Genomic DNA, 22315 nt, shown 5'->3' with positions numbered 1-22315 from the left:
GGAGAAGTGTCACAAATGGTGGATGTCACAGTGCAGAGAACAAAAGACTCCTCCCTTTTCATTTTGGGGGGCATATGGAAAGGTAGGAGTACTATGATTTTTAAGGAATATCCTTTTTGATTTGGTCATATTTGTGTTGAAATGTGGCAACAATAATATTCCAATTTAATTTGTCCTTGAATTAAATTGTGAATTAAAATCGAATTTAGTCTTAACAACTACTTGGAAATGATTAATTAAGTTATTTTTACTTAATTAGTTGGATAAATTCAAGTTAGAAGTATTTCTAAAGTCATGCAAGAGTTATCCCTTAAATTAAGGAGATAATCCTTAAATTAAGGAGATAAGATTGAGTTATATTTGAGTTGTAATTAGTTAACTCAGTTTACTAAGTTAAGTCCAATTAAATTAGTTCCAAACTGTTTGAGGAACTAATAGAGAGTTAACAGTCAGTTGATGCATGCATGCACTCAACTAGTGTACTCTAGTTAACTAAAGATTCCCTCATCAGAAACTCAAGCATGCCTATTCTGAGAAAGACCCAGTTGAGATTAAAGTCAAGGACAGTGTACTATCAGTTGCATGTGTTTTCTTATAAAGAAAACTCATGCATGCAACAAGGAATCATTCCTTGAGGATTGTGCAGTTCTAACAGTGTGTGAGAGTGATCATCCATTGGGTAGAAGAGGTTTTCCACTTGGTTGAAGGAGAATCATCCCAGAGGAACAACGCAATGAAATAGGAGCTTGGAGGGTAGAGAGGAAGGCTTGAGAGAAGCTAGGATTGCTTGTGAACATCTGTGAGGATTGTACTGAGAGCTGGCTAGTTGTGAGAGCTAAGGCTTTGTATAATTCCTATGTATTTCCACCTTGTATGATAATACAGATAGTGGGGTTTTTAGCTGAGGCTTTCCCCAAAATATTTTCATGTGTATTGTGCATTGATTCTTCTTCTTCTTGTTATATTGTTCAACTTGATCTTTAAGCTTCTGCAAATTGATAGTAGAAGTAGGTTATAGTATTCTGCTTTGATTTATATTGCATTATCGGGTTAACCTACATACAGATTTTCTACATGGTATCAAAGCCAGGTTTATCAGAGCTGTGAACAGTATACTGAGAAGAGAATTCAAAGTTTGAAGTTCGGGGTTGCAGGTGGAAATAAAATTCTTATCATACTTCAAGGTTGGCTAATGGCATTCTATGGCTTGAGACTCGAGTATGCCTTGGAAGGTAGCTCGAATTACATAGCATGGAAAGATAGAATGGAGGTTGTATTAAAAGACAATGGCTTGAAGGAATTCATTGATCAAGAAGTACAAAAGCCAGCTTCAACTAATGCACAAGAGTTGGCTGAGTGGAAGAAGAGTGTGGAAAAGGCAAGACAGGTCATCCTTGAGGGAGTTTGAGACCATATTGTCTCGAGTCTCCATGGGAAGGATACTCCATTTTCAATGTGGAAGACATTGAAGGACCTCTACCAAAACAGTAGCGACCAGAGGAAATTGGTGCTCAAGGATAAGCTTTGAAGAATTAAGATGGAGAAGGGCGATACTATTTCCACATATGTAAACAAGCTCACCACCTACAAAGGTGAGCTTGGTAGTGTGGGAATAACTACTGTCGATGATGATATGGCGAGCCTCGCTCTCCTTGGTCTTCCAAAGAGTTGGAATAGCTACCAGGACTCTGTGAATGGAAGGGAGAAACTGCCGAATTGGGAACAACTTTGGTTGGATCTCATGCAGGAGGAGATTAGGAGGAACACACGAGATGGTTCTTCATCCAAGAATGATGATGAAGAAAATATGGCCTTAGCAACTAAGGCAAGGAAAGGGAAGGGGAAGGCTTCTCATTCCAAATCAAATTCTTCTCATGGAGGGAAGAAGGGTGACAAGTCTAAAGTGAGATGCTTTAATTATCATGAGATGGGACATTATGCGACTAATTACCCATCGAAGAAGTCCAAGAAGGGATCCTCGGAAGGATCGGAAGGTGAGGCATTAGTCTCTTAGTTCGAAATGGAATTTACCCTCATCGCATGCATGGTGTCATCGATGATGGGTTGTGTCTGGTATATTGATAATGGAGCCCCATTCCACATGACCAGTGATAAAAGTTCATTCAATGACTTGGAGAAGAAAGACCTCAAGATGCGCATAGAGATGGGTGATGACAGAAGGTATAGTGTTTTAGGAGTGGGCATGGTTGCTTTTCATAGGGAGCATGGAGCTCCTATCACCTTGACAGATGTGAAGTATGTGCCTGGATTGAAGAAGAACTTGGTATCGGTCGTGATGTTGGAGGACAAAGGCTACAATGTTGTCTTCAGTAAAGGAAAGGCGTTCCTAAGACACATAGCCACGAGTCAGACGAAGAGGATAGGGATTCAGGTGAAGAATATCTATAAACTAGAGGTAGATGATTGTGCAGCATTGAGTACGAAAGTCGAATTGGTGCAAAGCCAAGACATTGGTGAGTTGTGGCATAGGTAGTTGGGCCATTTGCATCATGGGGCTTTGAAGATAATGTAACAGATATCTACAGGACTTCCCAAAGGTAAACTTGAGCAAATTGACACATGTAAAGGTTGTACCTTGGGAAAGTACATCAAGTCTTCCTTTCATGATTGAGACAGTCGAGCGAAGGCTATCTTAGAGTGAGTTCATACTGATGTGTGTGGATCATTCTCGACGGCATCCACTGTGAAGCAAAGGTGTTTTGTGATTTTCATTGATGATTATTCTCATAAATGTTGGATTTGTTTCATGCAGAAGAAGGACCAAACTTTCACAAAGTTTTGTGAGTTCAAAGCTTTGGTCGAGAAAGAATCAGGGAAGAAGATCAAGGCCTTGAGAAGAGACAACGGTGGAGAATATGTCTCTCAAGAGTTTAAGGACTTCTGTGCAGTTGAAGGAATTAAATGAGAGTTGATGGCACCTCATAACCCACAGTAGAATGGGGTGGTCGAGAGGAAGAACAGAACTATTGTAGGGGCAGCACGGGCACTGCTGCATGACCAAGGCCTACCACTTCACTTGTGGGTTAAGGCATGCAACACAACAGTCTATTTGTAGAATAGAAGCCTGCATCGCATACTTGGGATGAAGAAACTAGAGGAAGCTTTCTCTGGTAAGAGACCAAATGTGGTTCACTTCAGGATCTTTGGCTCATCGGTATATTTCCTTGTGACAAAGGATGCACCGAAGAAGCTTGAGCCGACAACAGAGTTGGGGATACTTGTGGGGTACACTGATACACCTCACAACTATCAGGTGTACTTGCCTACTAGTCAAAGGACAATGGTTCGCATAGATCTCAAGTTTGATGAGCAGAAGGCCATGTGAGTTTCCCTTGAGAGGGAGCTCTAACTACAGGCTGTGGAGGAATTGTTGGTTCCTAAGGAGGAGGAGCCTCAGACTGATGCGAAGCGGCCACATGTAGAGGTTTGAGGAGTGGAGACATCCACTCAAGCAGAGTCTTCCAGAGATGGATGTAAGCGCATAAGAGAATCTGACAAATTGTTGGAGGATGCGAGAGAGAATGTGGGAGCACCACTTTCTCAGCGCAGACAGAGGAGGTCACCTGAGAGGTACACTGGATACATGGCCCTTGCTGGGGAATGTGTTGAGACTGAGCCATCTTCCTTTGAGGAAGTAGTGCAGCAGTCGATTTGGGTTGATGCTATTGTGGAGGAGTATGACTCCATAGTTCGTAACAGTGTTTGGGACTTGGTTCTGAGACTGGAGAGCAAGTCAATTGTGAGTTTCTGTTGGCTTTACAAGGTAAAGCAAGTTGCTGATGATGGGAGGATCATGTCGTTGCAGTATATTTCGACAGAGGAGCAAGATGCTGACATTTGACAAAGGCATTATCAAAGTGTAAATTCAAGTTCCATAGAGACAGGATCGGGGTGGCAAATATCCCTTTCTTGTTGAGAGGGAGTGTTAAAATGTGGCAACAAGAATATTCCAATTTAATTTGTCCTTGAATTAAATTGTGAATTAAAAGAATTTAGTCTTAATAGCGACTTGGAAATAATTAATTAAGTTATTTTGACTTAATTAGTTGGAGAAATTCAAGTTAGAAGTCTTTTTGAATTCATGCAAGAGTTATCCCTTAAATTAAGGAGACAAGATTGAGTTATATTTGAGTTGTAATTAGTTAACTTAGTTCACTGAGTTAAGTCCAGTTAAATTAGTTCCAAACTATTTGAGGAACTAATAGAGAGTTAACAGTCAGTTGATGCATGCATGCACTCAATTAATGTACTCTAGTTAACTGAAGCTTCCCTCATCAGAAACTCATGCATGCCTATTCTAAGAAAGACCCAGTTGAGATTAAAGTCAAGGACAATGTACTATCAGTTGCATTTTTTTTCTTATAAAGAAAACTCATGCATGCAGCAAGGAACCATTCCTTGAGGATTGCGTAGTTCTGACAGTGTGTGAGAGTGATCATCCATTGGGTAGAAGAGGCTTTCCACTTGGTTGAAGGAGAATCATCCCAGAGGAACAACGCAAGGAAATAGGAGCTTGGAGGGCAGAGAGGAAGGTTTGAGAGAAGCCAGGATTGCCTGTGAGCATCTGTGAGGATTGTACTAAGAGCTGGCTAGCTGTGAGAGCTAAGGCTTTGTATAATTCCTATGTATTTCCACCTTGTATGATAATACAGATAGTGGGGTTTTTAGCTGAGGCTTTCCCCAAAGTATTTTCATGTGTATTGTGCATTGATTCTTCTTCTTCTGGTTATATTGTTCAGCTCGATCTTTAAGCTTCCACAAATTGATAGTAGAAGTAGGTTATAGTATTCCGCTTTGATTTATATTGCATTATCGGGTTAACCTACATACAAATTTTCTACAATTTGCGATAAGATCTATTCATTATATAAAGAACAAGGATGGAAAAACCACAAGGAAAAACCTCATGTATCCCTGGCTGGCATTCCGAATGATCTATTTTTGAGAGATTTTTTTGATGTGGATTCCCTAGATGGATGATGTGGATGTGGTGTTATTGTTGAGGTCTCACAGTTTCCAATACGATTTCTTTTGGAGTTGTGGTTTTGGTACGAACACAAGGACGGAGATGGTTGTCTTGTGGGGGATTTTATATTGTGTTGCGAGACTTAATGTTGATCCTATTCATATCTTTGGTGATTCTCAGATTGTCATTGATTGGATAAATGGAAGGTCTTCCCTCGTCTTCCCTTTTTTGTCTAAATGGATGTGCCAAATTCAATTTATGAAGGAATCTTTTCATAGTTTAAATTCTGAACATGTTTACAGGGAAAATAACTTGTGTGCAGATACCTTGTCTAAAAAGGGCCTCATGTATATACCTGGTAGAATCCAATACAACGTTTTATGCCATGGTGTGTTGTGGAAGCATGGTTCGTTTCCATCAATATGATTTTTCTATGTCTTTCCCTGGCTCATGTGTTGTTGGTCTATTCTTGGATTGAATTGCTTACCAAGCATATATGTTTTCTATCTGCACTTTTTTGTATGTGTTTATGTCAGATTGATAAATAGTATGAATTAAGTATATTGTATAATATAAATGATTGTTTTGTATCATTTTGATGGATATATAATGATGGACCAACTATCAATGAAGGCTATGCTTATATATATCTTTTATTTTGGACATGTTGGGATGATATGTGTTCTTATGAATTTGTGTAATTCGATATCTATATATATATATCTATATCTATATATATATATATAGATATATTGTGTTGCGAGACTTAATGTTGATCCTATTCATATCTTTGGTGATTCTCAGATTGTCATTGATTGGATAAATGGAAGGTCTTCCCTCGTCTTCCCTTTTTTGTCTAAATGGATGTGCCAAATTCAATTTATGAAGGAATCTTTTCATAGTTTAAATTCTGAACATGTTTACAGGGAAAATAACTTGTGTGCAGATACCTTGTCTAAAAAGGGCCTCATGTATATACCTGGTAGAATCCAATACAACGTTTTATGCCATGGTGTGTTGTGGAAGCATGGTTCGTTTCCATCAATATGATTTTTCTATGTCTTTCCCTGGCTCATGTGTTGTTGGTCTATTCTTGGATTGAATTGCTTACCAAGCATATATGTTTTCTATCTGCACTTTTTTGTATGTGTTTATGTCAGATTGATAAATAGTATGAATTAAGTATATTGTATAATATAAATGATTGTTTTGTATCATTTTGATGGATATATAATGATGGACCAACTATCAATGAAGGCTATGCTTATATATATCTTTTATTTTGGACATGTTGGGATGATATGTGTTCTTATGAATTTGTGTAATTCGATATCTATATATCTATATCTATATCTATATATATATATATATATATATATATATATATATATATATATATATATATATATATGAAAAACACACAATTTAATAATATTTTTAAAGTCAATTAAGATTAATAAAAAATAACTAGTATTACTGTAGGGTAGTTAAATTTGACCATCGAAATTTAACATAGTAACAAATTTATTATTATGTCCCTGGTCCATTAGAATTATATATATATATATATATATATATAATATATGCAATTATCTATATATGATGACCTATTAAACACTTTAACCATAATTATAGTACATAATATATATGAAAATGTTCATCTCAATTTATAAGTGAAATTCATAAATTATAAATAAATAAATCTAGAAATATACACTTTAATTTATAAAAGGATTAATAATTAAAGTATGATATTTTTTATCAAGATTATGAATTAAGTAGTTAGATTAATAGATGAAATGGTTTTATTCGAAGCATCTCTTTTAGTCAACTTTATTCAAAATCTAGTACAAATATTTAAAAATCATACTTTTAAGTTGTTTAATTTGTAAAGATCAAGTGGCATAGGAAAATCTATTTATGCATTCAAAAATGTATTTTAAACAACAAGAATCACAATATTCCTAGAAATTGTATTGCTAAATTCTCACCAAAAAGCTATTTCTTTTAATAAATAAAGTTACATAAAATAAATTTAAAATAACAATTAAATTTCAGTCATTTACAAATTTAAATTTCAACAATTAATAATTAAAAATAATAATAATAAATAAATATTTATTATATTTTTTCAAAATATTCAACCTAAATAACTATTAATATATTATAATTTATATTAATTAATAAAAATATATTTAGCAAATAAAAAATATACTTCTATATTTGAAACATGGAATAAAAATTATAAATTATATTATTTTTTAACCTAGGTTAGAATTTCCTAAAATAAATATAGATATGATAGACACTTTCAAAACTCAGGGAAATCTATGTGAAGCTGATAATATTTAATAAGAAAATTGAAAATGACTAACATCATATCATATTTTTGACCCTTTACGATTGGTTCAAGTAGATCTAAGATACAAAAGTTATTTTATAAGGACACGTTTTATAGTATTTTAATTTTGAAATTGTTTAAAACAAATCTAATAGAGAAAGGAAATTTTCAAAATGATGTACATTGAAATATGCACAATGAACATCGTGAATTATATTTTTAAAATTTAAAGAAAAGTTTGGTTAAATTTGAACCTATTAAGTATTTGGAAGGATTAAATTTCTCAAAATTACTTTGATAAATTTAAAATTAAAATAAATCTAAATTAATTTAAAAAACAAAAATCATAATATTATAAATATGACAACTTATATGGACAAACAAAATCCAACAAAATAGAAAACAACTCTACACAATATTCCAGAAGTTTATTTAAATGTAGAAAGTATGTTTGAGGCTTAAATATTAAAGTGTAATCAATATGTTTATTTAAAAGTGATTTATAATTTTCACATCAACTAAGATGAAAGAAAGTAGAGGTGGAATAGAAATTCTACATTAATTCATAAGAGAAAATTTTGTAGAAATTAAATAAATGTAATTGTAATTATAAATAACTCATAAACATATAACCATTAAACAATGATTTGAGAAAACTATTTCAAGGAAAAAATCCATACTTTAAAGCAAATTCAATGTGTTACTCAACAACTAAATGGCTACAATATATTATAGAGTCTTCATACTCTCAACAATAACATTCAATAATAGATAAGGATTTTGAAGAAATTTTGACAACATAACAAAAGTTAAAACTCACACATAACCCTAACACTTAATAAATAGGGATAGGGATAATAAAAGTCATAAATCATTTATGGCTTCTAAATGTACATGCTTGAAACCACCAACGATTAATTGGCCAATTGTTGCATCTTAGCATTTATTCCAGACTAGTTATCTACCTTTATTTCTTGCCACTACTTAGTAGTTACTCGTCATTTCTCTACATTTATTCTTTGGTCCACTATAGGAATAAAAGGTCTATAACACAACCATCCCAACATTCTCTTATTTGTCATATACGTAGAGAGGGTATAATGTAAAATGCATCAATCTATGAGCTATTTGTTAGGGGCCATAAGGTCCATACACACATAACACCACTTGAATTTTGTTGTGCTTATCGATTCCATCATTGCATCTACAACATTTTGTAAAGTATCAAGTTTCTTTAATATCACCTTTCCATGCTTTACCATGTCCCTAACAAAATGGTACTGGATAAATACATGCTTTATCTTTGCATAAAAGGTTAGGTTCTTAGCCATACAAATTGTATAGTTACTATCACATTGAACTATGATAGTTCTCTAACTTAGTCCTACTTCTGAACACAATTTCATAAGTGAAATGTACTTCTTAAAAGAATGAGTAGATGTCATATACCTACTTTTGCAAAGGACAAAGTGACCATAACTTGTTTTTTCTCATATAACTTACTACTGCGAAGTTGGCCTATGAATTGAAAACAAATAAAGTATTCACCCTTGTTGTCTTGATCTCAATATTAATATGGAGGATTTTAGTCATCCCCTTCTCTTCCTTATGATGAAATCTATTCAAGTTCACCTCCTTCTACATTGTAGTGTAAACAAACAATCTTTTCATCAAAATTTTAGTTACTCTCTACTAGGTTGTTTGAATTCATTGCTACCAAGTTCTTATTCTTCGCATCCTTCTTACAGTTCTTTGGATTTACTTCTGGATGTAGCTTCCAACACTTAGCTTTGGTGTGACCATCAATATTACAATGTTTCCAATTATTGTTTAGATCCTTGTACTAATGTGTCGTGGTTGTCATCTTCTTGTCCTTTTCTTTCCACTTATTCTTCCCCTTATTGGAAGCATTTTGGTGGATTTTCTATTTGGTACCACTTGGTTGTACTTTCTTATTGCCTATATTCTCTAGGTATTGTGCTTATATGTAGGCCTCATGTGTTGTCATACCTTTAAACAACATCACTTTCTTCAATAAGTGATCATGTAGACTCCCTAGATACTAAAGGAGTCTATTTGGGTTCCTGGGAGATAAAAGTAACCCAATTACCATTTTTATGAACTTGATGGTGTACTTTTATACATTTGATCCTTGCATTTTCTTGAAATGATACCAATGGATCCACTAATCCTCTACATACCCAATAGGGTATAATTAGGACTTGATGACAGTGTTAAATGCCTTTCACTTAGTTATTGGTGGATCACCCTCCAGCTTAAGTGTCTTTGTATGTCTTCCCACCAAGTTAGGCCATGGTACTCTAGTTTCAGTTCGGTAAATGAAATATTTTGCTCTTTTTATATGTTATGGATGTTAAAATAAATTCTACTATTGCAACCCATGGGTCAAATTAATAGCATTAACCTCACCTTGGTAGGATTGGATGCTCACTTTCTCTTCCATTTTAAATAAGATATTGTAAAAAAGTGATGATACTAGAACTTGGTGCTTCATCTCGAGCTCTTTTTTTTGCTCCTTTTCTAATTCTTCATAAGATTTTTCCCATTTCTTATTTAAACCATCTTCTAAGTTAAAGCCTCTAACCTTATTAATAGATCTAAACTTATTAGAGCCACCATGAGGGCCATGTTGCGATATATATCCACAAATTGTTATTCCATATTTGAAAATTTTTCCCATACCATCCCAAGAGTCATTACAATTGGATTCATCCATCATGGCTAAGGTTCTAAGACTTTCTTCTTAATCTAATTTTTAAATCTTGTAAATTTCCACAAAAATGACAAAGTGATTTGTAAATTCTCATGGATGTTCCACTGGAACAATTTACCACAACAAATCTTACAATGTAGTTTTGCAATCATTTATTATGTAGTGTATTACCTTAGATATTAGAATTTTTTTTGTTACTGAAAACATGTTTAAAATTGCGGAAATAAGTAAAACTAAAATGAACATACTACCTACTCAGCTGAATAAAATATGTAACTTGAAAAACCCAATGTAAGAGAAAACCTACCTAGAAGGTGAGGCTTATGTTTTGCTTTCTTTTCCTCAATGATGAAATGCAATTACGAAGAAAGGGAAACTCACTATAGGGGTTGACATGGACACTTTGGCCTAAATGGATGCCACAAAATATTTTGTCTCCTCTATTATGCTTGAATATCCAACTCCTAAATTCCCTACTAAATTGTGGAATAGTAACAATACCAAAAGAACAAAACTCATTTTATTCCTAGCAATCGAGCATAACATAACTTGATAATCATCTAGGTTTAGGGTTTTTGCATCCTTGAACCCTCAGTTAGTTTTAGGTTTTAGATCCTCTAGAATCTTCTTGAAAGCACTTGTGAATAACCCCACTTGTGTGAGTAATGTAGGTTGACATGGCATCCACTTTGTACCATCGTGGTCAATAAGGTATGTCAACTTGTGCGAGACATAAAATCTACATACACACTCCAATTGAGACGATTTTTTCATCATTGTAAATACTTACAACGTGTAGAGCAACATTGAGGGAGTGGAGCTAAGATCACAAAGTTTTGACCCCAAAGGGTGTTGTTTGATGCCTCAAACTAAATATGGATGTTTCTAGACCATAAATCACCAAATTGGGACCTACTCCTAAAATGGCCTTACAAGCCAATTCTTAAGATTTTTTCTCGTAAAAATACCAAGACAAATGGAAATTATATAATTGACTTGATGTCTATGTAAAGCGCAGCCTAATTGATAAACAAAATAGTCTTCTCCCCCGAAATTTGGTGATACAATTTCGGGCGAGATTGTGATTTCTTGTTATTTCAAATGTATTTTTGAATGTATAAATGGATTCAACATCTTAAGACACTTGAACTTTACAAATTAAATAACTTAAACTTATGATTCTTAAAAATATCTACCAAGCATCCTTAATAACCAACAAAAGCCTTATGTTTAAAGCTAACCAAATCCAAAGGAAAATCACAATGAGAAAAGCAATAAATCAAAAAACAACAGTTACAAATCAACAAAGGACACAACACTGCAGCAACAGCCAGGAAAACATGGGAAAGCAAAGGAAAAAGCATGAAACTCCAGGCTCTCACACGAGCAACAGTAGGAATGAAGGCATGGATCCAAGTCACAAGAACTACATTGCAATCTATCTCATCGAAGGCAGGTTTCGGGCTGAGATAAAGCACAATAAGAATAGAGGGTACATTCATAAAAATTGCAGCAACAATCTCAGCGAGGAAATCCCCATTTTTCATGTTATTATAGTGATTCTTTGGTCTCCAAGATCCCCCCTGTCCTATCTAATTGCCAGCAGTGTTTCCTCTTCATAGCGTGCAGACTTCATCTTAAGCCCCCACCCTTCTATTTACCCATGCCTCATCCGGATTTCAAAAAATCTTTCATTTGCATCTATTAATACTGTCGGGCCCGCACTCCAAAACCTTTTCCGTAGTGCTGCTCCCCCCTTTCCGATCAAATCAGGACTATTGATCGGGAGCTCGATCCGACGGTCATTGTTTAGCCTGACCATCCAAATCTGCGCAAACCACCCACACCGTTGATCTGTACACATAGGATCAGACGACTCTCACCGATTTCAGGCGGTCATCAAGCACAAAGATTACCCGCCCGAAAAGTGGTATTCTCTCTCTCCTCTAATGCTACGTGTCGCCCGATCAATGGAATTGGGTGACCCCTCCCTTTTACCACTTATGGTTTTTATCCTGCCCGATATACCACCTCCGTGTTTAATCCTGCCCTTCTGCTCGGTTAACTTGTAGACTTGTTCGTGCCCGATGACCGTCGATCTCAGCCATCGACAACTGCGACGGATCATCTAGCCTCCTCTTCCATCAACGCCCCTGGTTTATCCCCTTCACACAGCCTCTAATCCCAACCTCTGCGTTTTAACCTTGGCTGCTAATCTTCTAACAACTTCGTCCGTTGACTCATCCAACGGTCCTTGTTTATGCAAAAAGGAAAGTGGACATCAATGGCAAAAGAAGAAGCATCTCAGGCAACACAAAATCAAAGATATACAGCAAAATCCAGAGCAGAAAGCTGAGACATGGGAAGAACAAGCATACAAATCACATGGTATCCAACCTAATAAAGGAGAGAACTCTTCGAACAACAAAGGAGAGAACTTGGACAATTTTGACAAGAGGAACCAGTCAAATCAGGAGCATTTAGTCTTTAAGCCTTGAACATTTGTCACAGAGCTCATGACTTGTAAATTTTTATTTCTAGTAGGTCAGTTCGTTAGACAGTGCACTAGAATCCACATAAAAACTCATGAAGTCTTGAATACAAGCCTAGGAGAAGAGACTGCGTTCCTATCTCATGGCTTAGAGGTTTTTCATGATATAGTGTTTGTAATAGGAGCTTGCTCCATCAAAGCTTTTGGTAATATATAAACTACCCGACCTTGTTAATATATATATACCAAGCAGTGTTAATAGTGTCAATAAATTGACAGTAATTGACACTAATGATAAAGATTTTCTATTAACTCTGGGCTTAGTCGCAACAGAATAATCAAGATAATTACATATTTTGTAGAGATACAAAAATATCAAAAAAGTTTTGTAGAGATACAAAAATATCAAGAAAGTCTAAAAAGAGAATGCCAAAATTTTCTTCCTAATTTTTACTTTTCTTTTTAAAGTTATAACTCTATAATATTGAGTGCAAAGCAAAATACATTTTCATGGAGCTATTATAGAGTACTAAGGTGGGTCTATTGACATCTTGTCCATAAGATTGTTTAGGGTGTTGCTAGTAGTGCTTCTAAGATTGTTTAGGGTGTTGCTGGTAGTGCTTCTAGTATCCTAGTTGTTAGAGTGGCCTTGCAAATCAAGTAGTTGTCACCTCACCCAATCAATAGCTTCTTCAAGTTGTCTTATTAAAGTTGGTAATTTCAATTTAATAATGGCAAAATTGGTTTACCCTGTTGAATTACCTGCGGAGATCTTCAATTTCTCTTTGATTGTCCAATGGGGATGTGGACATTGATTGCATGGAGGAGGGTCGTCAAAGATCATTGAGAGATTTGGGATTGATAGCGAAAAGGACGCCGAAAGAAACCAGGTTTTGCCTCGAAGAGACACTGAGTTGGATCAGAGAGTTCGCAGAGAATCCTCTATATTATGCAACTGCTTAATGTTACTACGCGAATATTATGCAACTGCTTAATGTTACTACGCGAATAATGTTAAGAGAAACGCTATAATATGTAAAACTGCTTGACGAACTTGTCAGGATTTTACTATGCGAATGTTAAGAGAAACGCTATAATATGTAAAACTGCTTGACGAACTTGTCAGGATTTTACTATGCAAATGGGAAGGACGAGAGTTCCCTACACATTTACGTTAAGGATGCTGAACTTAAATGGGGTCGTGGGCAGAGAATCCTCTATATTATGCAACTGCTTAATGTTACTACGCGAATATTATGCAACTGCTTAATGTTACTACGCGAATAATGTTAAGAGAAACGCTATAATATGTAAAACTGCTTGACGAACTTGTCAGGATTTTACTATGCGAATGTTAAGAGAAACGCTATAATATGTAAAACTGCTTGACGAACTTGTCAGGATTTTACTATGCAAATGGGAAGGACGAGAGTTCCCTACACATTTACGTTAAGGATGCTGAACTTAAATGGGGTCGTGGGGCATTCCGAGAATCGAACTCGGGACCTCTCGCACCCAAAGCGAGAATCATACCACTAGACCAAATGCCCAGTTGATATTAATCCAAGAACATATCTTGATAATATCTAAGAACATGTCTTTTACAGTTAGCACATAAACAAAATGTCTTAATAATATTTATTCCTTTTTTATTTTAATTATTCGACATGTAAATGGTTGTTTTTAGCGGGATTTTTTGGAAGTTTTTCTAATGGTTTTTTTGACTTAATTTTTTTAAAATCTGACATAAATTTATTGAAATTACAAATTTGATGGTTAATCCCTATATAATTGAGCTCCTAAAATTTTTTAGAGCATTGAATACATATATACAATTTTTCACTTCAAAATTTACCGCAAAATTCCGACACCAAAAAATCCAAAAAAATCAAATTAAAAACAACTAAATTTCATCGAATTTGAAGCAGTTATATTATTAAGACATAACAAATAATTTGCAGTTATATGATTAAGAGAACAAATAATTTGTTCGTGAAAGGTCAGAAGGGGTGGGATTTGAACCCACGCCCTCTGCTATACCTATTTTCAAAAGTAAAAGATTATTTTGAAATGAATATGATTAAGAGAACAAATAATTGACTTATTCATTTGATGTCAGAAGTGGGATTTGAACCTTAAGCAATTATATGATTAAGAGATAACAAATAATTTGTTCGTGAAATGTCAGAAGTGGTGGGATTTGAACCCACGCCCTCCGCTATACCTATTTTGAAAAGTAAAAGATTATTTTGAAATGAATATGATTAAGAGAACAAATAATTAACTTGTTCATTTGATGTCAGAAGTGGGATTTGAACCTTAAGCAATTATATGATTAAGAGATAACAAATAATTTGTTCGTGAAATGTCAGAAGTGGTGGGATTTGAACCCACGCCCTCCGCTATACCTATTTTGAAAAGTAAAAGATTATTTTGAAATGAACCGCTATACCTATTTTGAAAAGTAAAAGATTATTTTGAAATGAATATGATTAAGAGAACAAATAATTAACTTGTTCGTTTGATGTCAGAAGTGGGATTTGAACCCACGCCCTCGATCGAGGACCAGAACTTGAGTCTGGCGCCTTAGACCACTCGGCCATCCTGACGACTTGTATTTGCGTTTGCAATTGATTTAATAATGTGGTTACTTTTAGCGCCTTCTCACCTTCCGTTTTCGCAGACAGTAAAAGAAAGTAGTTGTACAAAATGTACCAATCTCATTGCAATCATTCATTTTTCTTTCTATATCTCCATCAGACCACGCAGGCACGGAAATCCCATCCAACTTTAATTGAATTTCGATTTGAAAACCTACGCGTCATTAATTACCCCCAACACTAATTAATCAGTTAATGAAGATATACGTTAACAGTCATATTTAAGATTCCCCGCTCGACGGAAATAACCAATGAAGAAGAGAAGGCAACTTATCTATAATTCCGTTACCAATTTTAAATCACAATGAATGATTTGGTTGACCTACTTATTTTGGGTGGGAAATGGTATGTACCGAACAGAAAATTGATCCACAATGACTGAGGTGCAACCCAAAAAAATGTTGATGTTTCATTAATGCTCTGATTGTGTATTTGCTTAACATTAACATTTAAAAAATTAAAATTGAACGCAGTATTTGCTCTCTTTTAAATGGGTGAAACTTATTAGTTGCATCATGGTAAGTAGAAACTAGTAAAATAAAAAGCTTAGCTAAGTATGATTGGAATGAGTATGCATTAGATGCAGCATTCTATCTACTAGTTATGGCTATGCATAATGCAACACTTAGAGCAAAGAAAGGAGAAATACTTATTAATGGATAAGAGGACGAATACTAAGAAATACTACCATAGGCTAGTGTTTCAATTGTTTCTACACCTTGAACCAGAGCACACAATCATTACAAAAGAAGGGGAAAAATATTGTAATCATTAGGTCGTCTCACGTCACGAGAAACTTAACAACCATTTTCAAACCAACCATTAGATAGTGCTAACTTCGTTGAAATAACGAACTTGGAATTTGTAAAGCACACCTGATAACAATCTATCTTAAACACATTTATCTACATGACTCGTAATTGTTGGACACATGAGAGACTCAAAGGAAGGGGATTCATAGGCTATGAGATTCAAAGTTGTAAAAGAAAGGGAAGGATGGTCGAATATAAAATAAACTAGCCATAAAGAAAGTAACTCCAACCTTCAAATATATAGACAAATGTTGAAAAATGTGGCAAGAAATTATCAATTTGATTTTGCCTTGATTAAATTGAGAAAATTTGAATTTCCACATCAATAGACAACTTGGATGTTGTTAACTCGTGTGACATGGCATGTGTCACCCAATTTACTCAGTAAATATGTGCTGGAGGAGTTAGAGTTTAGTTAAGCACGTGTGATTATTGATTTGTAGCAATGAAGGTCAGTTATCTCAACTTGTTTTCAATTAAACTAGTTCTAATTGTTGGAGGAACTAGTGGAGAGTAAGTTGTGCAGTGGGACTTCAATCAATGATCCGGATTTAAACAGGAATGCAACAAATTACAGAGATAACCATAAACACAAAGATGCAACGGAAATAATACTTCATTTCATTAATGTAAAATACTGAGATATGCCTACAAACAGAAAATGGAAATAAATAGCTAGGGTGATAGAGCTTATCTCTGAAAAGAAATGTGGTGGCTACCTGCCTCTGAACTGTGTTACAATGAGGCTCGAAGGCCCATTTATTGTTGAGAAACAATGGAAAACCCTAAACATCCAAAAACCTAACCCTAGAAGATGAAACGCCAAATTGTGGGCACCATTGGGGTAAATTGGTACATCAATTTCCCGGGGTCATAACTTTGGCATACGATCTCCATTTGAAGCGTACAATAGCTCGTTAGAAAGATCTATCCAAGCACTACAACTTTGGGAAGGGCAACATTTGTCCATGGACCCATGTTGCCCCCAGATTTCCCAGAAAACGTTGTTTAGGGCCTCAAAATGGCTCCGGAAGTTCAGGACCCAAAAAACTGCTAAAAATAGTAAATTGTGCTATAATTTAGGAAACTGAAAAAAAACTGAAAGAGACAATTGTGGGGTCCAAATGAGATAGGTGGGTGGCCACCAACATCCATCTGGATCATTCCTCCCCCTTAGGAAGCAATGGTCCCCATTGCGTTGAGTTCCTCCCTGAGATGAGGAAGCTTCTACTGAGCTGGGTCTCTGGTGAGCTGTTCTGCAATCTCTGATGTGTCCAGAAATGGTGGGAAGCATGGTCGACGATGGTACACAATGAACACTTGGTGGAGGCAAAGGAATGGAGGAATGTTGTGCTCCAAAGCATTATTTCCCACAGCCTTGGTAATGGTGTAAGGACCATGTTAGTGTGGTCGGAGCTTCTGATGGGATTTTGTAAGGCGTTCTTTCTGCAGATGTAACCAGAATTTATTGCCCACCTGAAGCTTGTGTGGTACCCCTGTAGGTGAGGAGAAGTTGTTCCTATGTTCTTTCATGACCGTATCCCTCTATTGCTGCTACTGCGTGGAGGAACCCTTCACGGGGGTCATGGATGTAGCAACGATATTCCCCTTACTTTGGGAGTGAACCAGACAGAAAATAAATTTCCTAGTCTGTGAGATGAGCTTGCTGCCTTTCTTAGCAGTGATCAAAGAGGTGGCGATAGGTGGGGCTACCTCCGGTATCCTGTATAATGAATCACCCAAAGAAATAATGACAGCGCGAAGCCTTGACTCATACACAGCATGTCGCCTCCACAAGTATGGCTAGCCTAATAGTACATCACAAATATCCAAAGGTGTAACATCACACAATACCTCGTTTGTGAAGGGCTTAATGTTGTAGGGAAGGCGACACTGCTAGCGAACTTTGAGATCTCGTCCTTCATGAAGCCACCCGATATTGTACGGGTGTGGGTGTGGTGTAGTCAGTAGGCCCAACTGCTTCACGACCTCTGCTGAAACGAGGTTCTTTTGGCTGCCACTATCGACAATGAATTGCAGCGGCGAACCCTTCACCCACATCTGTGAGTGGAAAAGACGCTCCCCCTCCTCTGGGTCTTCGGGCTCATTCTTCTATATCTTGGCGGTGGCAACAGTGACGTTGGGCTTCGCACCAATGATCTTCTTCCCTTTGCCATTCCCCTTGTCAGGTTCTGGCTCAGGGTCAAAACATGCATCTGATTCGGAAGCCTTCAACTCAGCCACCAGCGACTGCTTGGTTTGACACTCACTTGTGTTATGAGTGGGGCTCTTGTGGAACTCACACCACTTTCCTGTGTCCTTCTTTGGCTTCATGGTGTTGTTCTTTTCTTGCAGCTTTGGCGGGTTGTCTTGGGTCACCCCACCTTGGCTTTGTCCTTTGGGCTTTGGATTTGCAGATCCAAAGTCTCGCTTCTTCTGTTTGAACTTTTGCTCGATTTTGGCGGCATATTGATATGCTGTGCCGAGCAAGGAGATGTTCAGGAACTCCATCTCTTCCTGGATGTATCTGTGTATGCAGCCGCGGTATTTGAGTACCAGATGCAGATCAGAATCTTTGATACCCAACTGTGTGCGAAGGGTATGAAAATGTTGGTGAACTCTGGCACATCTTGGTCCCTTCCCTGCTGCAGCGTGATCCACTTTATGTATTTGTCCTCGTAGCTTTTGACAGGGTAGTACTGCTCCTTGATGGCATCCCAGAATGAATCCCAAGTGGGTGCTGCTGAAAATAGTGAGCCTATGCTTTCATCCTTCTGCTCGCAGTAGGTTTCCCACTAATCCTTGACGTGGGGGGTTGCTTTGAGAAGAGCAAAAACAATCTTTTCCTGACTCGAAAATTCATGAACAGAAAAATATCCTTCTAGCAGATTTAACCATTTATCTATGACATCTGCATCTATTTGACCCTCAAATATGGGGATTTCAAAATTAAATTGTACCTTAAACGGTGTGGCATTTCCAGAGTAGCTGTGGGAAGCTGATGCGTTGCCCCTGGGTAACCGCTGAAGGATCTAGGCAAAGTTGTCCATCATCACATATTGTCACTCGAGGGCTTCTTCGAGCAAGATTTTCATAGGATCTCCTGACCCCTCATCTTTCTTCTCATCCGCCATGGGAGGCCGTCAGGATTTGCGAGGCTGGTCTTGCAAAGGTTCGACCAGTTCAAGCCCTAACTCCTTATATCCCGACCTCGTTGGGGACATGCAAAGAAAAATAGAGAAGAAAAGCAGACCGCTCTGATACCACTGATCTGGAGTTAAACAGGAACGCAACAAATTACAGAGTTAACTATAAACACAAAGATGCAGCGGAAATAATACTTCATTTCATTAATGTAAAATACTGAGATATGCTTACAAACAGAAAATGGAAATAAACAGCTAGGGCGATGGTAGCTTATCTTTGAGAAGAGATGTGGTGGCTACCTGCCTCTGAACTGTGTTACAATGAGGCTCGAAGGCCTATTTATTGTTGAGAAACAATGGAAAACCCTAAACATAAAAAAACCTAACCCTAGAAGATGAAACGCCAAATTTTGGGCCCCGTTTGGGTAAATTGGTACATCAATTTCCCAGGGTCGTAACTTTGGCATACGATCTCCATTTGATGGGTACAATAGCTCATTAGAAAGATCTATCTGAGCACTACCACTTTGGGAAGGGCAACATCGGTCCATGGACCCATGTTGCCCCCCGATTTCCCAAAAAACATTGTTTAGGGCCTCAAAATGACTCCGGAAGTTCAGGACCCGAAAAACTGCTAAAAATAGTACATTGTGCTACAATTTAGGAAACTGAAAAAAACTGAAAGAGACAGTTGTGGGGGTCCAAATGGGACAGGTGGGTGGCCACCAAAATCCATCTAGATCAGTCAAACTCAGTGATCATCTAGTAAACTGATCAATTGGCCCAAAATAGCTATTGCATGCAGAGAATTCGAGTTCCCCAGGCATGGTGGAGATTCCAAGGCATTGTAACATCAGTTGTAGACTAGTCTTGAGTGTATAGATGTTGCATGTAGTCAGATGACTAGTCTAAGGAATTGCGCAATCCATTTTTGAGAAATTCCTAAATAATAGTGGCCTAATTTATTAAGGAACAACGCAAGGAAATAAGAGCTCAAGCAGAGGAAAACTTTGACTAAGTTTGGGTAAGAGCTTCTAAGTGAGAAAAGAGATAGGTTATGCACTTGCAGGTTGTGCTCAGTTTAGTAAAGAAATTGTAATACATCTCTATTCATCATATTAATGCAAGCAGGCATTGGGGATTTTAGCAAATTGTTTTCCCCGGGAAAGTACTATTTGCATGTGTGTGATTTCTCATTGCATGTCTGAGATTTTTGTTCTAAATTGTGAATTGATGTGCACAAAGCAGTAGAGTAGGTTTGTGTCGTGTAATTTTGATTAAAAATTCATAAGTAGTTGCAAATTTACCTCGTAATTTCTACATCGTATCAGAGCGGGATTCACACTAGAGTAGGAATTTCGAAGTTGGTTCTCAAGAGGTTCAAATTTGGAGTTCAATGTAGTGGGATTTCTTTAGAGCTAACAAGATGACCTTCAACGAGCTGAAGCTATAGTATGCCTTGGAAGGCACCTCTAATTTCATCGCATGGAAGGATCACATGGAGGCAGTATTGGATGACAATGGATTGCTAGAATACATCAAGACTGATGTTACAAAACCACTGGAATATGATGCCCAGAACCTTGCTCAGTGGAAGAAAGATGTAGCCAAGGCAAGGAGAATAATCTTGGAGGGAGTATAGGATCACATTGTCTCAAATCTCCACGGAAAAGAAACTTTGTTCATAATGTGGAAAGCACTGAAAAAATTGTTCAAGAATAATAATGACCACAGGAAGCTGGCGCTCAAGGATAATAGTGACCACAGGAAGCTGGCGCTCAAGGATAATAGTGACCACAGGAAGCCGGCGCTCAAGGATAAACTTTGAACTATCAAGATGAAGAAGAATGACACTATTCCATAGTATCTCAGCAAGTTCACACAATGTTGTGATGAACTTGGCGGGGTCAGCATTAATGTCCCTGAAGATGACTTGGTAAGCCTAGCCCTTCTGGGCCTTCCCAAGATCTAGCATAGTTATCAAGATTTGGTGAATGGGAGGGAGAACCTACATAATTGGGAGTGCTTATGGTCTGATTTGGTCGGGAGGAAATAAGGCATAATACCAGAGATGGGACTTCATCCAAGGGCAAGGATGAAGAAAAATTTGCATTGGCTAGAAAGGCAAAGAAGGGAAAAGGGAAGAAATCTCAATCCAAACCAGAATCCAATCAAGGGGGAAAGAAGAGAGATTTGTCCAAAATTAAATCCCTTCATTGTCATGAATTTGGGCACTATGCCACGAAGTTTCCACACAAAAGGGAAAGCAAGAATAAATTAGGAGGAGAAGCAGGTGAAGCCTTGGCTTCACTATTCGAGGTTGACTTTACACTCATTGCATGCATGGCCAACACAATGATGGGGAGCATGAGGTAATTGGACTCAGATGCATCGTTCCACAAGACAAGGTGTAGATATTTTTTCAATGACCTGGAAGAAAAACACTTACAGATGCACATCGATATGGGTGACGATGGAAGGTATAACGTGATCGAGATTAATACAGTCACCTTTCAGAGGGAGTTAGGATGGATGTACCAATAGATGGATGTACTCATCCATTAGATCAATTCTTGCTCTGGCTACACAGATGGGGTGGAAGATCCACCAGATGGATGTAAAAGCAACATTCCTCAATGGATTTATTGAGAAGGAGTTGTACATCAAGCAACCAGAAAGCTTTGAGACTTTTCATCAGGAGTCTCATGTGTGCAAACTCAAGCGAGCATTGTACGGTCTCAAACAAGCACCTCATGCTTGGTACACCAGGATCGATAACTATCTCATCGGTTTGGGCATCACCAAAAGTGAGGCGGGTGAAAATCTCTATCATATCTTGGTAGAAGGTAATTTTTTCATTATTGTCTTATATGTTGATGGTTTAATTTTAACTGGTGATGAACAACTAATCAGATCTTACAAGAAGGACCTTGCAAGATAATTTGAAATGAAGGACATGGGTCTCATGCACTACTTCCTCGAATTAGAAGTATGGCAAGGAGATGGGAAATTGTTTGTCTCTCAAGGAAAGTATGTAAATGAGATATTACAAAGATTCTGCATAGAGAGTTGCAAACCCATGGGGACACCTCTAGTGACCACCTGGAAGAAGGAAGATGCCACTTCAGGTGAGGAAGTAGATGC

The 22315-nt window shown here is 37.0% G+C and overlaps 2 non-coding genes across 2 annotated transcripts; both read right to left on the bottom strand.

The window, feature by feature from the left end:
* Nucleotides 1-14031: 14031 nt before the first annotated feature.
* On the bottom strand, nucleotides 14032-14103 carry TRNAP-UGG (transfer RNA proline (anticodon UGG)). The gene has a single exon. It is a non-coding gene; the product is annotated as a tRNA-Pro (tRNA).
* A 975-nt stretch (nucleotides 14104-15078) lies between these two features.
* On the bottom strand, nucleotides 15079-15162 carry TRNAL-CAA (transfer RNA leucine (anticodon CAA)). Its single transcript has one exon. It is a non-coding gene; the product is annotated as a tRNA-Leu (tRNA).
* Nucleotides 15163-22315: the final 7153 nt, after the last annotated feature.

This window comes from Pinus tabuliformis, chromosome 6, assembly GCF_031772625.1.
Source record: "Pinus tabuliformis cultivar Carrire ecotype Pingquan chromosome 6, CPIR1, whole genome shotgun sequence".
NCBI classification, from domain to species: Eukaryota; Viridiplantae; Streptophyta; class Pinopsida; order Pinales; family Pinaceae; genus Pinus; species Pinus tabuliformis.
Note: the sequence above shows the minus strand (reverse complement) of the source record. Positions and strands in the feature narration are given on the sequence as shown.